We start from the raw sequence: 15,990 nt of genomic DNA, 5'->3' as shown, positions 1-15,990 counted from the left end.
AAGTCTTAGTTACTCCTAAGGTAACTCCTAAGACTGTTTATCTCCTTTCAGATATCACTTGATACCAATGCAGTAACTGCACTTCGTGGACACAAGAATGAAGGTTTTGCATGAGCTGAAGGAGTAGCTCCAACACTACATCAAAAACTTTTGCATTTCCTAAAATTCATGCATGCAAACAACATACTTTTGCCCCCAATGAGTTTTCTCCCCACCCCACCCCACCTTTTGGTGATTAGATGTTATGTTGGGAGGGGAATAAACTTCTTCAGGGTTACTTGGAAGTTATCATTATAGAATGCATCAAATCTTTGTGAAAGCTTATCTTCCCAGGTCAGTTTTGTCCTGGGACATTGCTCATCTCCCAGAATGAGGGGATGATGTAAGGACACTAAAAATTTGCTGAGGTTTTGCCAGCCAAATGCTTTCTCCTTTCGATCTGAATACATCACTGCAGGATCCCGGGGGTGAGTCTCTGAGGGGAGTGAGAAGGGCAGGGTAATTTAGGGAGGCTTACTTCCCTAATTTCTTGAGCATCTGCTATCTGCCTGGCACTGGACAAGATGCGTGACATGTAGAGTCATGCTTCAATTTTACAACAACCCAGCAAAGCCATGACTTCTCATTTTATACATGAGAATACTGAAATCCAGGTAAATACTCATAGTGAGTAAGCGGTAGGTCTAATATTTTACCCAAGACCATAAGACTCCACAGACCTTTTCCTCTTCATACATACCCTCCACAACTACCTGTTCCCTCATGGGATGGACAAGAAGCAGATAAACTCTTTTAATATAATTTCCACTTTTGGAAAAAGTTAGAGCACAATGTTATTTTAAAATAGAAATAAAATGTTACCCATGTTTGAAAGGAAGTAGCTTTTTTTCAAAATCATCTAGGTTTTAAGAAAACAGCCAACTGGTTTTATTAAGTTTTCTAAGTGATCAGTTGAAACGAATTGGTTCTCATAACCACAGCACAAATGTAATTGGCGTAACAGATTTATTGAGCATCTTAACTTAGAGCGAGTGTCTTGTGAGACTATGTATAATCACTTTCCAGAGAAGGAACTTCAGTGTCAGCCAAAGAAATGATCACTTACAGAGGGGAAAAAAATAGACTAGGCGATTCCATCTAAGTGCTTTCAGGGTTTCCATGACAACCACAATTAGCACCATTTAATAAGAAAACAATGGATTTCCGGGCTCAGATTTACAGTTAAATACATGTCTTCTAATTTATTTCTACTATTAGAAATTCAAAGAGGTAACTGAATCCCATACTGTGGCTGCGCCTGAACATGCTTTCCAGAATTTCTGAGGTGGTGGGACAATCACATCATTAACATAAACAGTATTGATCGTGTGATAAGGACTAAGATAAATGTGCTCTAGAAATCCCACCTGAACACTTAGCACCATCCCAAATCGATCACTGTCTGGGACAAATAAGAACGGACAAGTTCTTTGTACCAAAATGACCGAAAGACAAAAGGGATTCCCCCTGCTATACCCCCATTTTTGGCTGCACAGATCACTCCCAATTACAAAGGTTAAATAAAGGCAAATCAATAAGCTGCAACTGTCAGCATTTCATGATTAGGCCCATAAAACCTTTCTGATCACCCTTTTCTCTTGCCTTGGCTTTTGAGAATGCAGAAATATGGCCACATCAATTCTCAAGCATATAAACTTGGCTGTGACTACGGCCTGCCTTTCGCTGAGTCAGCACAGAGTCAGGCTACGAAGTAACGGTGCTATAGATCCAGCTTTTCCTACCCGGCATATGTTTTGTTGCAATGCCCTCCACTGCTGGCACGTTTTGTACATCAGCCTTCTTCTCTTAGCTGGTCCTGTTGTTTGAGGTTTCTAGCATGTCACGACTTAATATGCTCCAAAAATTTTACTCTGTACAAAAAGATCATTTTTTTCTCCATATACACAGGGTGGGACAGAAACATTTATAAGCAATTTTGGTAATGACGGTAGTTACTTTGTGTTCATTAGTGGACGGCACTTTGCACACATTCTTTCACTTAATCCTCACAACACTATGAGGGAAGTATCATTATTATCTTCATTTTACAGCTCAAAAATAACCTAACCCCAGAGAAGTAACAGACCCAAATCACACAGTCAGCCAGTGGCCATGTACCAAATAAACGTGAAGATTTGGATCCTAGCAGCCTGGCCTAGGACTGGCTCAGTAAAGACACTTATTCCAATTGCTAGGGTCTGAAATCATTTGGAATCCTACAATCCAAACAGATATTGTTAATGGAATGTATTCACACAAACTAAGATGTCTGCATCATGTCTTCCTGGCATTTCTTTCTTACAGGGTTTTGTCCTGAGAGGCAGAACAAAGCAGTGGGAAGAATGGAGTCTCTTGGACCCAGGTTTACATCCCAGCTCTGCACCTCACCTTCCGGATGACCTTGGGCAAAATTCTGGACCTTTCTGAATCCAAGTGCCCCAACTGTACTATGCACCCTGCAGAGCTTTGGGGAACACTAACAATGGTATATGGTAAGTGCTTTACAGGTATGGGGTGCTCCCTAGATGGAGTCTGTAGTTATTTTGAGCTTCTTAAAATCAGAGCTCCTACAGGTCCATCTCAGACCCCAGTTCCACCAGTTGCCTCAACAAACAAAGGTTTTTCTAGCAAAATCCAGTAGATTACTGTATGCTCCGAATCCTGCTAGTGGAGTGGATGAACGGGTTTCCCTTCATTTCTAAATGAGGGAAATCTTATCCAGACACCTCTGTATACAGTGCTATCAGGTAAGGTCTCAAGTCTCAGAGAGCTTGGTCATTTTCTAATGAGGAAATTTTAGAGGCATGATAAAGCCAACTTACATGAAAAAAGATGGTTTGAGAAGGAAATTAAATAATGTCTTAGCCATAACCCCTGGCCCAAAGTATGGACATGGCAGAAAGGGCCCTATGCAGGGCACAGAGCACAACTAAAGGAGATAAAATGGGGCCCTCAACAGCGTTTGCTTAACTCTCAGCAAACAGGAGAGGTCTTCTCATCCTCCATATGTTCAGACAGATCCTGAAGAGGCCCAGGAAACAGCAGCGTGTTCTGTAATATGTAAAGGATGCTGTTGAGATTCACAGTCCTAAAATTAGATTTGCAGGCTATTTCCTGCACTTCAGACAAGCCTTCCTTTCCATGCCTATGATTATCTTTCTGGAAATTAAAGTTCTGGTTCATTCAGAAATCTATTCAGTTTACAATAAAGAGGCCCCCAAGAAGCCTGGGCTTTCCTGCCTCCTCATGGAATTACCTGTGCAGGGCTACACCTGCCTTCTGTGAAATGAGGGGCTGACACGGAGACTGCCTTGCCCTGAGACGGTGCCTTAGGACCCAAAGGAGGTGCGGGGTAACGTGGACCCTGGGTGCCTCGCAAGTTTGTTCACACAGTGAGCACCTCAAAAGGGGAGTTCATGTCTGGGATCTTACCCTTCTTTTCTGAGTTGAAAAATTTCAGGACCTTGATATTTCACAAATTAATGTCCCAAAGTCTGCTGTACTCACTTGGGAAATCACATCTTTAATTTTGAAAAAATATCAAAGTAACAGCTTTGCTTTTGGTGTTGTTTTTATATCAGTAACCTTGGAATTGAGGAAGTAATATAAACCAAAAATGCATTTGGCAAATGGAATTAAAATCATTTATATGCACGCATACAGACATGCATATATGTACATATATGCACATATACCTCTATGTGCACATGCACACACACACACACGTGTATATATGCAGCTGCTCCCTGGGAATGGCCTTGGTGGACTCATCACTGGTGCTATTAACCAAACCTCCACAGGAACTATGCAGCAATATTTTGCATTATCACATATCATCCAGTCAAAACCCAGATGGCTGTCAATGAAGAATGCTTCCCCGCTAGGCGAGTCTGATATTGTGTAACCCGTTCTCTTTGAGACATCTGTTTCTGTCACCAAAGGGCTACAAGTAATTTTTGTCTAGAGTGAGGTTTGGGTAGAAAAATACACAAGTAGGAAGACCACTGATCACCTGGTGTGTTTTTTATCCATTGCTAAGGGGATTTTCAGGTAATGTTCTTCCTACTCTGAGTCTTGAGGGAAACAGTCTTGGAATTACACTGTTACACTTGCAGCAGCTGGCTGGGAAGGAGCCCCAGCAGGTCGCGTGTGCACGCTGCAGCCTGGGACAGGAGACACCCGCAGCTCGAGTGTCTCTGGCAAGCGAGCGTTTTCCTTACACGTTTTCAACCTGAATAAACCTCTCCTATTTACAGATAGGGTGATTCTCTCTCAATTTAAAAATCAATCATTATGAATAATTTTAGTCATTGTTTATGCAATCATACTAAGATAATAATAGTGATACAACATCTGTGAAAGCAGCTGATGAAAACTTCTCCCTCTCCAGTTGGAAAACTATCCTGTGATTGAAAACTGACATCTATAAATTTGAAGGAAAAAGAAAACCACAGCAATGCCTGGATGAGCACGCGGAAAACTACAAAACTCTGTCCCCAGGAAAGCTAGCTTCTCCTTCTTCATTGTCAGCACATACACTGATTAGTGAATACATTTTATTTTATTTTAGATGGAGAACATGTCTTCACATCAGATGCACTTTATGGTTCCTGCCCTGGACAAGGTTAGAGTTTAATAGGAATAAACTTATGTATAAAATAATAGGAATACATATAGGTAAAAATCTCAAGAAGAGGGGAGCAGTGTGTGTGCTGGCATTTTGAAACCCTCTTCATTTTAGCTCTTGAATTCTCGGCTGGCAGCCTCATGATTCCTGCGGTAGCAACTCTGACAGCCAAACAAAGAATCAGGGCTGTTTGTGGAAAAGCAGCACAGTTGAATTCATAAGCCAGAGAAATTCAGTATACTTGTAAATGCCTCTCACAATAGAAAACAAGGGAGATAAAACACCAAAAAAACAAAACTATGTATTTCTCTAAGATTACTTGAATTCCAAACGCAGTGAAGCCTTTTCATTGGCTTCTTGCAAGATGCCATCATGGATTTTGACTGCATTCAGAACAGTTCTTTTTGGTGTTCATTTTTAATGTACTATAAAATAATATTAAAATAAACTTTGGGTTTTTAAGGATTGAAAAAAAAATTATTCTACCCTCCTAACATGCTGTGTTCATTTTTGCTTGCTCTTTTCCATAAACATTTTCATATTGCAGACTTATTCTACATATGACTGACAGGGCACAGGTGAATTGTTGCCAAACTATTTTATCTAAGGGAACATTAGTTTTGCTCAGATTTCTAAGGAGATCTTGCAAATATTATGAATAGCTGCTAAATAGTAGGCAGAATTAATATAGGATTGTCATTCTTAATTATTATTTATTGGACATTTATTTCTAGTTTTTATTATTATTATATTAATACAATAAATGTTTTCATACAAATAGGTGTTTTTTCTGCTGAATTATTTTCTTCAGATAAATTTCCAAGGCAATGCAGTTGCTGTATCAAAAGGCATACTTTGTGCTTGACTTACAGGAGCATATTGCTTTCTTAAAAGGTAATTTCAGTTTACCTTGCCATCAACATTGTATGTGTGTAAGGTGCCTGTTTCTCAATTTTTGTGGTAGTTTAGAGTAAATGGGGGCAAAGTGGAGGAAGGCACAGAATGGGGAAGAAGGGAGGTACGTGGAAGGATAATAATGGGTGTTTAATAAGTGTTGGTTGAATGAATGCGTAATTGGACTTTCCAAATGCTCAAATCCTTCCTTGAAAGAAAAAGCAGTCTAGAATAAAGCATTCGTCTAGCACAATGAGTGGTTCCACTTTCCTCCAAAGTTTGACTCAGTAATAGAGCATGTGTTGGTTTCCTATTAGCTTTAAAGTAGAAATAAGATGCTCTTTTCAGTACGATTTTTTATTATAATTGACCATGAACCACCTTAATACCACTATCATAGGACAATACCTTTTATCATCATTTCCGATCTTTAACTAAATCCACCTCTAAGGCAATTACCTGTCTACTGTTGATCGGCCATCTGTTTCCCAGGTAATTACATGAGCATATCACTTAGCAACAGGATGCATTTCCCTTCCACATTTCCACAGAACAACATGGTTATGGCTTCAAGGAAGAAAATAATGAAGCTTTCTGTTATTTCAAATAAACGTATAATCACTGGCCCTGTGCACATCTGGGTGAATGGGTGTGTGGCTCTGTGGTCCCCTTATCCCTGCTTGCTGTAGTAAACGGTAGGAAAGAGATACCCGCCTTCCCTGGATGTCTCCTAATAACCATGGCAGCAACTCTAGCAACTACCCAGACACGCAGCATTTGCCAGACATGCAACTTGCTACAACTTTACAGACATTATTTCACTTAATCCCTACAACAATCTGATGAGCTAGGTATTTTCATACTTAACTGAGAAGTTTCATCCCATTTATAGATTAAAAAATTGAGGCTTAGAGAGATGAATTTCCCTAAGGTCATGGAGTGACAGAACTGGAATTCTAAACCAGAATTATCCACTCAAAAGCCTATGTTCTGAACCACTGCATCCTTCAAACTGATAACAAAATCAGTTCATTTATTACTTGGATAACTTGATGCTTTCAGAATGATTTCATACAGATGAATAATGAAGGAAAGATTGGAAAGAGTCTCTGGCTTCCTCCCTGTGTTGCCTTGTTCTCCAGCCAGCACCTGGCTCTGCGTTCTGAGCTCAGTTTAGGGCCTGTGGAGATTGATCTGGGTGCTGAGAAACTCTCAGACCCTAGCTAGATAGCAGATGTCCTGGCCCAGGGAGTTTCATCTCCTTGTCTAGAGAGTGTCTTAATAAAATGGCGACTCATTAAGTTTCCGGGCATAAACAGACATTTGCGCTTGTCTGCCTTATCCTAGACAGCATCACTTGGATGACCCACAAGTATTCCAAGTTCAAAAGGTACAAAACTAAATTCACTGCATTCTCTTTTTTTGACCCTCTCTAAACATTCAAACTGTCCCAGGTCCGGTGTCCCCTGCTTCTGTTAATGGGACTACCAGAGATGGGTTTGTTCATGAGAGCCTGGCGATTCAGTTCATCTGTGCTTCCTCTCCCCCATCCACTCATGGCCAACCAATTACTAGGCCAGTCACCACTCCCATCCGCCGGCTTCCCTCCATCCCTACTCTACCAGTGTGTCTTGGTTTAGCTGTTTCCAAAGTCGCAGGCTGATATTCTGGCACCCAGAAATGGCCTAGGCTATCTATTCAGTTACTGCACTGCAACTCCGAGGATCTTTCTAAAGTACAAAGTACATGTCTGATCTTTACACTCCCCTGAGAGACGGTATGTCACTCCATGTTGCCCTGAGAATGAACTTCTACAGTGGCCAGGTATCTACAGATACACAGACACAGACAGGTACGTAGAGAGAGAGCTATCTATAGATAGATACATACATACATAGGGAGAATGAAATGAAATATGAGATTTATATATATAACATATATATTAGTTCTATTCTGTTTCTTTCTAGAGAAACTCTTACTGAACACCAATCATGACAGAAGAGAGATCAGCAACCTGATATTTTCCTCCCTTCTCTAGAACCATACGAGTTTTTGCCAGCTGATTTTGTGGAGCTGACAACCCCTGCAATAACTAGGATTCATTACAGCAGGTTTTCTAGATCTTGGAGCATCCCGTAAGTCACCTCAGAAACCAGAGATTAGCCAGAGTTCCTGCGACACTCCAGTGAGTTTCCGGGAACTCCGGGGCTGTACAGCATGAAGTCTGCTCTGTGGCTTCTTATTGCCATGGAGTCTCCAAAGCCCTGTTCCAGACTTTGCAAGTCCCAGAACTTCTAAGTTTGCAGCGTCTCTCTCTCTCTCTCTCTTAATAGGCTGTTCAGCAGATATTCATGCTTCTTATAAAACAAATGCTGAACTGGCCAATTTAACATTATTTTTTCAGATAAATGCAGAGCCTCACTGTTTCTAATGGAAATATTTTGGGGAGCCCTTTGAGTAGTTCAATGCTTGATTAATTTACCCTTTCTGACCTTCAGCATATTCTTAGAAAGAGAATGCAATTTTATTATCTAAATTCTTTATTCCAAACACATTAAAGAATTATAGAAACTGTCAGGGAGAAAGTAACATATAATGTGTATATGCCATGAGAAAGAGAAATAATTTTTTTAATTGCAATGCTCTATTTCCAAATATTTTTCAAAGGTTTATGAAAGGCCTTGACTTTAATGTAAGATATAGTAAAAGAATTATTCCTGAAAATATGTTTCTCTTGCTTTTTAACAGGGTTTCAGTTGGATCACTGATCTAAAATATTCATTTTGAAAATTATTTCACAAAAAATAAGATTAAGTAGTTGATGCTTTTAACTATGATCTTTAGAAAGACAAATAACATTAAAGCTTATTCTTCATTGTCTTTTTGTTCTAAATAATCTCTATTAGGATGAGTATTGCTAATATTTAAATTAACTAAAGAAGCAATTAATTCTTTTATTAAATTTGAATGAATTAAATCCATAAGAACTTCTTTCATTCTAAAATTTTACATAACAATTACATGATATCTCCTTTACTAAGAAAAGTATTCTCAGCGATAGATTTAAGTGTAATTTTTTTAAATGAACTACATTCACAATTAATTTCTCATCTATTTTATTCTTCTTAGGGAGATTTCATTTTTGATATGTAATAACTTGGGGCAATGAAATATATCCCAGGACTTGTAATTTCTTAAGAACAAAGAGCAAATGCAGAAATCCCAAAATACCCTGATCTAGGTTTAGGGACAATAAATATATTAGAACTGAGTAGAACATCAAGGTTCCACTTCTAAACAATCTTCCATTTTCATAGTGCCAGTGAGCTTAGGGATAGAACATACTATCCAAAATAAAGTCTATACCCCACAAATGAGTAGGGTTAGAATTCAATAAGTGGTTGTTAAGATCTTAGCACTACATTGGTACTGTGAAGAGAAAAACAGAGATTGCAAATGAACAAAGGAGCAGCCCTTTCAGAAAAGGAAAAATATGCAAATAAAAACAGAGGTCAACAATAAGAAAGAATGCAGGATTATGGCTGACTATAAAATTTGAGACTTATATACTTCCATGAAAAATCATAATCTGGACATGTAGTACCTACATGAATCTGAAAAGTCCAAAATGTGGTCATATGTAAAATCTGGGTGAGCCTGTATCTGAGGTATCGCCTGCTGTCTCCGTTAGTTCCAATGTATGTCTGCTACTGGACCTATGACTAATCAAACTAGTACTTTTCCCTTGAAGGTCAGTAAATACAGAAAAATGGAGATTTCCTTATAAATCATTTTATCCAACTCTCAGTCTCTCTTTATTTACAGAACACAAGTCAAATAAATAAGAATCGTACATTACAGAATGTTTTCCAACTTAGATTCATGGGTAGAATTTTACGGTCCTGTGGCAACATAAACATGGCTGAGTCACAACCAAAACCCTGTATTTTGAAGTGATTAGTTGTGCCACTTAAACAAACAGAACCGTTAATCAAGTGACAGATTAAGTATATAGATAGAATTATATATAACAAAACATAAGCCACTGTCACTTCAGGACATTATATTTGAATATAGAGAACAGAAGCAGTTAGCATGACACACGTAAGCACAGCAGCAGGGCAAGCACAAGGGGAAGATCTATTGAGTTGAAGGGTCCTAGCTTTCTTCACTAGCACATATATGCAGATTGCCTTATCAGGACAGGTATTTATTAAAGTGGGCTTTCCAATCATTTGTCCTTCTTTTCTTTCTTTCTTTTTTTTTCCAGAAAAGGCCAGATTTGGTGAAGGAGGTCAGTGGGTCATTTAAGTTGAGTATTAACAATCACTGGAAACCCAATAAACAGCATAGTGCATACCCACTAGGTATCAGACACTGACCTTACTGTTTTAACAGCCATCTTTACAATCTGCATTAATCCTAATGAGAGAACAAGTCATGAGGAATCTACTTCAATCACAGAGATCCTTAGGTTACCATCAAACTTGAAAATGTAGTTATTGTTTGTTGCAAATTCACAGATGATATTTTTCTTCTCATTTCGATTTTTTATTTCAAACTTAACAAAATGTCTTTCAGACAGATTTTTGTCAAATGCCACTCTTATGCACACAAAAGAAAAGAGTGACATAAGTGAAAAAATTAGGTAAGACCTTTCTAAGATAAAGACAATTATATCACAACTGTCACATGACTCCCAGAAATAATGAGACCATACTGATTTCAGAGATGTTAAAATGTGAAAAAGAAACTATAAACAACAAATGTTATGCACCCATGTACGCACTACCTTGGTTAAGTTACAGAACGATTTTTGCTTTTGTTTCCTTTGCCTGGGGAGATAATGTTCATGAAGAAGTTGCTCATGTTTATGTCCAAGAGACTTTTGCCCATGTTTTCCTTTAAGAGTTTTATGGTTTCATGACTTACATTCAGGTCTTTGATTCATTCTGAGTTTACTTTTGTGTATGGGGTTAGACAATGATCCAGTTTCATTCCCTTACCTGGGGGGAGTCCAGTAACCATAATGCTGCTCATGTAATTGTACATTAGTGATACCAAAATAAAAAGATACAGAACAATTTCCAACATCATGAAAGTCCCTTGTGTACAACTTCCTTATCACACCTCCCTCCTTTCCACACAAGATAACTACTATTCTGAGTTTTAAATTTATCATTCCCTTGTTTTTCTCTATAGTTTTACCAATATATAGCCAAAACACATATATTCTGGTGTCATATTTTTCAACACAGCTTGGCTTTGAGAAGTCCTACCAGGCCTCTGTTTAAGCCACGGGAAATGTGTTCAGTGTTGCAGCTATTAATTTCTGAGGAAATAGTGTTCTGAGGAATTCACCTGGGAAGCATGGGCATGTCAAATGCAGAAGGAATTGCTGAGAGGAAAGGGTAGATAGGCAGACTGAAGCCAGATTGTGGAAGGGCCTGAATAGTACATGAGGGAATTTGGATTTTATCCTGATAGTGTCAGAGCCATCTGGCCTGTTTTAAAAGACATGGCATGATCCGACCTGTGCTTCATGAGGGTTCCTCTGGCGTCAGGAAGATGGATTCGTGTGGAGAGAAACTGGAGGCAGGAAAACTAATTAGAAGACAATTAACAGCAGCCCAGTGAAAGGAGATAAGGATATGAGCTATGCCAAAGGCAACAGTCGGAAAAAATATAAATGAGTATAGGAGGGGCACTTCAGCCATAAATACCAAAACTGGTAAAAAGCAGGGGTGAGGAGATGGATGCTCAAGAGACAACTCAGAGGATTTGCACTTAGCTGAGAAAAAAAAGTGAGTGGTGTCTTTAGGGGAAAAAAAAAGTGAACTCGGAAAGAACAATTAACTTTTTAGAAAAATATGCTGTTTAGGTTGACCATAGAGTAAGATATTATCATCTGATAATTTGATAGTTTTTAAGTGTCAAGCATCACAGCTGAATAAGATGTCCCTCATTCATGTTTCCTTCAACAACAACTTGGTATCCATTCACAGACAAAAACAGCTTTGTGGGAGCTGCGGATGCCGCCACATGCCACAGGACTCAGGAGGAGCCTCATCCACCCACACAGACGGGACCCCAGCTCTGGGCTGCAAGGGCCCCGGAACGGCCCGTGTCTCTCAGCCATGACCCGGAGGCCCTAAGAACCACCACCTAAGACAGTCACCTGTAAACGGGACAGCCTCTATGGGAGTGCAGGTTTCTGACAGAGAGTTCTAGACACCACTGGAGAGGGCAGTTTGTAAAGACGGGAGGAGGTGATGCCACTTCAAATGTAGAAACAGCAATGATCCTCAAGGAACACAGAAAATCAAGGAAACATGACGCAACCCAAGGAACAAATTGATTTCCCAGTAGCTCATTTCAAGACATGGAGACCTATGATTTACTCAATAAAGAACAGAAAATAGCTGTTTTAACAAAAAACTAGTGGGCTACAGGAAAACACATGATCATCTCCATAGATGCTGGGAAATGCAAATTAAAACCAGAATGAGACATCACCTCATACCAGTTAGGATGGCCAACATCCAAAAGACAAGCAATAGTAAATTCTGGCAAGGATGTGAGAAAGGGGAACCCTCTTTCACTGTTGGAGGGAACGTAAATTAGTTCAACCATTGTGGAAAGCAATATGGAGTTTCCTCAATAAACTAAAAATAGAAATACCATTTGACCCAGGAATTCCACTCCTAGGATTTTACCCAAAGAAAAGAAGATCACAGATTCAAAAAGACAGATGTACCCGCTATGTTTATCGCTGCACTATTTACAATAGCCAAGATATGGAAGCAGCCTAAGTGTCCATCAGTAGATGAATGGATAAAGAAGATGTGGTCACATGCACAATGAAATATTACTTATTGTGTAATGGTAGGAAATGGTAGGAGAACAAATCCTACCATTTGTAACAACATGGATGGTGCTAGAGGGTATTATGCCCAGTGAAATAAGCCAGGTGGAGAAGACAAGTACCAAATGATTTCCCACATTTGTGGAGCAGAACAACAAAGCAAAACTGAAGGAACAAAACAGCAGCAGACTCACAGAACCCAAGAAGGGACTAATGGTTACCAAAGAGAAGGGGTTGGGAGGGTGTGTGGAGAGGAAGGGAGAAGGGAATTAAGGGGCCTTATAATTAGCACACACAATATAGGTAGTTCACAGGGAAGGCAATATAGCATAGAGAAGGCTATTAGTGACCGTATAGCATCTTACTAAGCTGATGGACATTGATCGCAATGGGACTTGCTAATATGGGTGAATGTTGTTCATATGAAACCTTCATATTATTGTATATCAATGATACCTCAATTAAGAAGAAAAAAGATAAAAGCTCTGTTGTAATGAATAAGAGATAGAAGTTACCATAGTCATCTTAAAATGTTCCACCTCAAATAATATTTCAGAAATAACTATCTTTTAACAGGATGATGAAAAAGAGACTGACAATGAAAAAAAAAAGTCTTGCACATAAACAAATATAAAGTCAGCAAAGAAAAAGATAGGCCAGTGTGATCTACATAGATGTCTTCAAGATATAACAAGAATATCTCTTTCTTTGCTCAACTTGAACAGAGATGCATAACTGGAAGATAAAATGAGATACTGAGTCTGTGCCTTGTTCTTGGGGGAAACCAATGAGCAGTAAGGTTATCACCAAGAAATGGCAGCCCAGGGGCCTAACGAGGTGACCTAGGATCCCAATCCACTGCCCAGATCACAAAGGTAATATAATGACATAAACCTCCCTAAGAGGCTTCAGGGACATAGCAGTACATCAACGAGAGGTCAGAACTGCAAGATAAGGAACAAAATGCCCAGGATTCTCCTGGTTTTGTATAATCATGCAAATCCAAGCAGGTGTGTTCAAGAACTTCTGGGGTGCAAACAGTGATGCCCTGGAGCCAGCACCAGCTCGTGAGAGCCTGTTGCTAAATTTTCAGGAATTTTGTAAGCCAGCTTTTACAAATACACATTACTAAAAAATAAATGCTACAAACCTACTTAAATTCCATTACAACAAGGGCAATAATTACTTCAAATGTATTCCTTTCTAATTATATTATAAATTTTACTATTATCTGTGCTCTTGATGTTTTTATACCAACTGTTGCCTATTGTTACACCTATGCTGGCACACCTCTGCCCACCCCCCTGTGCGGTGACATCAGGGTGGTGGCTTGGCATTGGTCAGGGTGGGAGTATTTACACCACAGAAATTGACAAATGCTACAAATCAGACTTGGTTTCTTGTTTTGTTGACTATTTAGACTTAAGAAAGTGGTAAAGAAAGGGCAGTGGGCTGGAGTGAGAGAAAGAGAGTAACCTGCAGTTCAGGAGCTGGGCTGCGGTCAGCCTCAGATGGGCCTTTTTCAGGCCAGAAAGAAGTCTGGATTTTATTTGTAGTGGAAAAGGAAAGGTTTAAAGCAGGGGAAAGATGTCATCTAATTTGTATTTTGTAAAGCTCCGTCTGGAGGTTCTATGAAGTGGACCACAAAGGCCACTCTACTTGTTCAGGTGACAGATCACAGTGGCTCAGACTGAGAAGATGGTCAGTGGCGATGAAGAAAAGTGAAAGGACATGGGGGTAAATTCTGGAAGTAGAATTGAAAACCTTGGCATTATATGCAGGTAAACTCTCAGTATATGCAAGGATAAACACTCAGTATACAGTTAAACTGCAATCTTTAAATGCTATTGGACAGAACTTTAAGGTACAATAATAGTTTTGACCTGCTAGGTGCGAATCTTTTTACTACTGATTTCTGTCCCTTTCATAAGAAGTGAAAGAAGAGTCCACTGCCTATTTCACATGTCCTGTGAATCCCATCATGACCTATCAGTCTCCAAATAGGTACCCATGTTTCCACACCCACATTCACTCTGCTGTTTCAAATTGCTGCAGGTCTCAGCTTCAACGTTATTACCTGAGAGAGGCCTTTCCTGGCCAACCTAAGAATAAACATGTTTTCCCCCATTATTTTGCTGTCTCAGCACCCGGTTTGTTTGCTTCATAGCAACAGTCACAATTTATAATTATTTATAAATATAAATAATTTTTTTTTTGATGATTTAGTGTATTCATTTGCACTGCCTTTCTCCCCCACGCGAACATTGATGGTCCCTGCCCTAATTTAACATTTCATGCAAATATCAAGAATAGGCTTTGGTACATCACAGGCAATTAGTAATTATTTGGTAAGAAAGAAAGAAATGACAGCTCATTTTTTCTTTAGGGGCACTCAGCATTGGGGTAGAAGCCGTAAGAGTCACAGTTGTAAGTACTAATAACTAAAGTACTAGTTATTTACTGAGCAGGTACTATTTGCCAGGTACTATTCTCAGCACTCACATGGCCTTACTCAGCCCCTACTGATCTAACCCTGAGGGGGGCATCTTATCACCATTCCCATTTTAAAGCTGAGGAAACTGAGGTACAGAGGGTCAGGTAGTTTCCCCGAGATCACGCCGCCAGGAAGGGCCTAGATTTGACCCTGACCGTCGTACTCCACATCCAGGGAACTTAACCACACGGTACATTCGGGTAGGATCACACAGGCCTGAGACAGGGTCAGCCTTATGTTGGAGCAAGCGGAAAGGCTAATTCTATTAAAGCCTGAGAATCTCACGTTCTGTCGGCCTCCAGATATATTCCCACATTCACCCTGTTTTCTGCCTAAGCAAGTGTTCTCTGTTTTATGTTTGGAAAGTCAGGACAGTCATTTCCAAATGTACTCATACTGTGAGGGCGAAGGTCAGAGTCTGAGGCGTGAGTGGACATTTCTCTGCAAGGGAAAGGCTTTTCCCACTAAGTAGCTTCAGGTTATCACTTACTTTCTTAGAAGCTGCAAAGAGTCCGATGCTGAGGGTTTAACCTGGAGGGCAATATGCACAAGGATGGTAGGAAGTCTTGGAAGTCATTGTCAGGAGTGGAGAGGAAGCACAAAACACCAACTCAAGGGTAATAGGTCTTCAAGGGTTGGATGGAGTGAGGCAGGCACCCTCAGAGGAGGCACTGATGGAACTACCAAAGGAAAAGCAAGATGGAACGAAGTAGGGAAACAGAAACGATGTGGCACCAACGCCCGGCTTTACAAACCTTACAGTTTTAATCAGGGCAGAAAGACTATAGATGATTCCAGGCTGAGGCAGCCTTTTGTTATGTCCTAAGGCTCTCTGGCTTCAGGTGAGCGGGGCCTTCTACTACCACGTGGAGGGTCCACACCCCTTATTCTGGCTTCCGGAGCTCTGGCTTTTATATTCTCTCTTTATCATTTCTTCAATTTTCTCTTAGTTTTTGTGTTAGACCTAATAAACCTACCTATCTCTCTATCCCAAACAAGGCAATACTGCCCAAAGGCCACCATACTCCTGTATTTAAGATGCCCCAGCTATTAGTAAAAGTTCAAATTGGT

At 39.8% G+C, this 15,990-nt stretch overlaps 1 long non-coding RNA gene across 2 annotated transcripts in view; it reads right to left on the bottom strand.

Annotated features, from left to right (window-relative positions):
* The window catches only part of LOC118971325 (uncharacterized), an 86,209-nt gene that overhangs the window by 27,693 nt on the left and 42,526 nt on the right, over positions 1-15,990 (bottom strand). The window contains exon 4 of one of the 2 annotated variants that reach the window (XR_005059730.2): positions 15,410-15,599. The exons of the other annotated variant lie outside the window; for it this stretch is intronic. This is a non-coding gene — a long non-coding RNA (uncharacterized lncRNA). The remainder of the gene's footprint in view (positions 1-15,409; positions 15,600-15,990) is intronic. 2 annotated transcript variants of the gene reach the window in all.

Source organism: Manis javanica, chromosome 1 (assembly GCF_040802235.1).
Source record: "Manis javanica isolate MJ-LG chromosome 1, MJ_LKY, whole genome shotgun sequence".
In the NCBI taxonomy this organism is placed as follows: Eukaryota; Metazoa; Chordata; class Mammalia; order Pholidota; family Manidae; genus Manis; species Manis javanica.
Note: the sequence above shows the minus strand (reverse complement) of the source record. Positions and strands in the feature narration are given on the sequence as shown.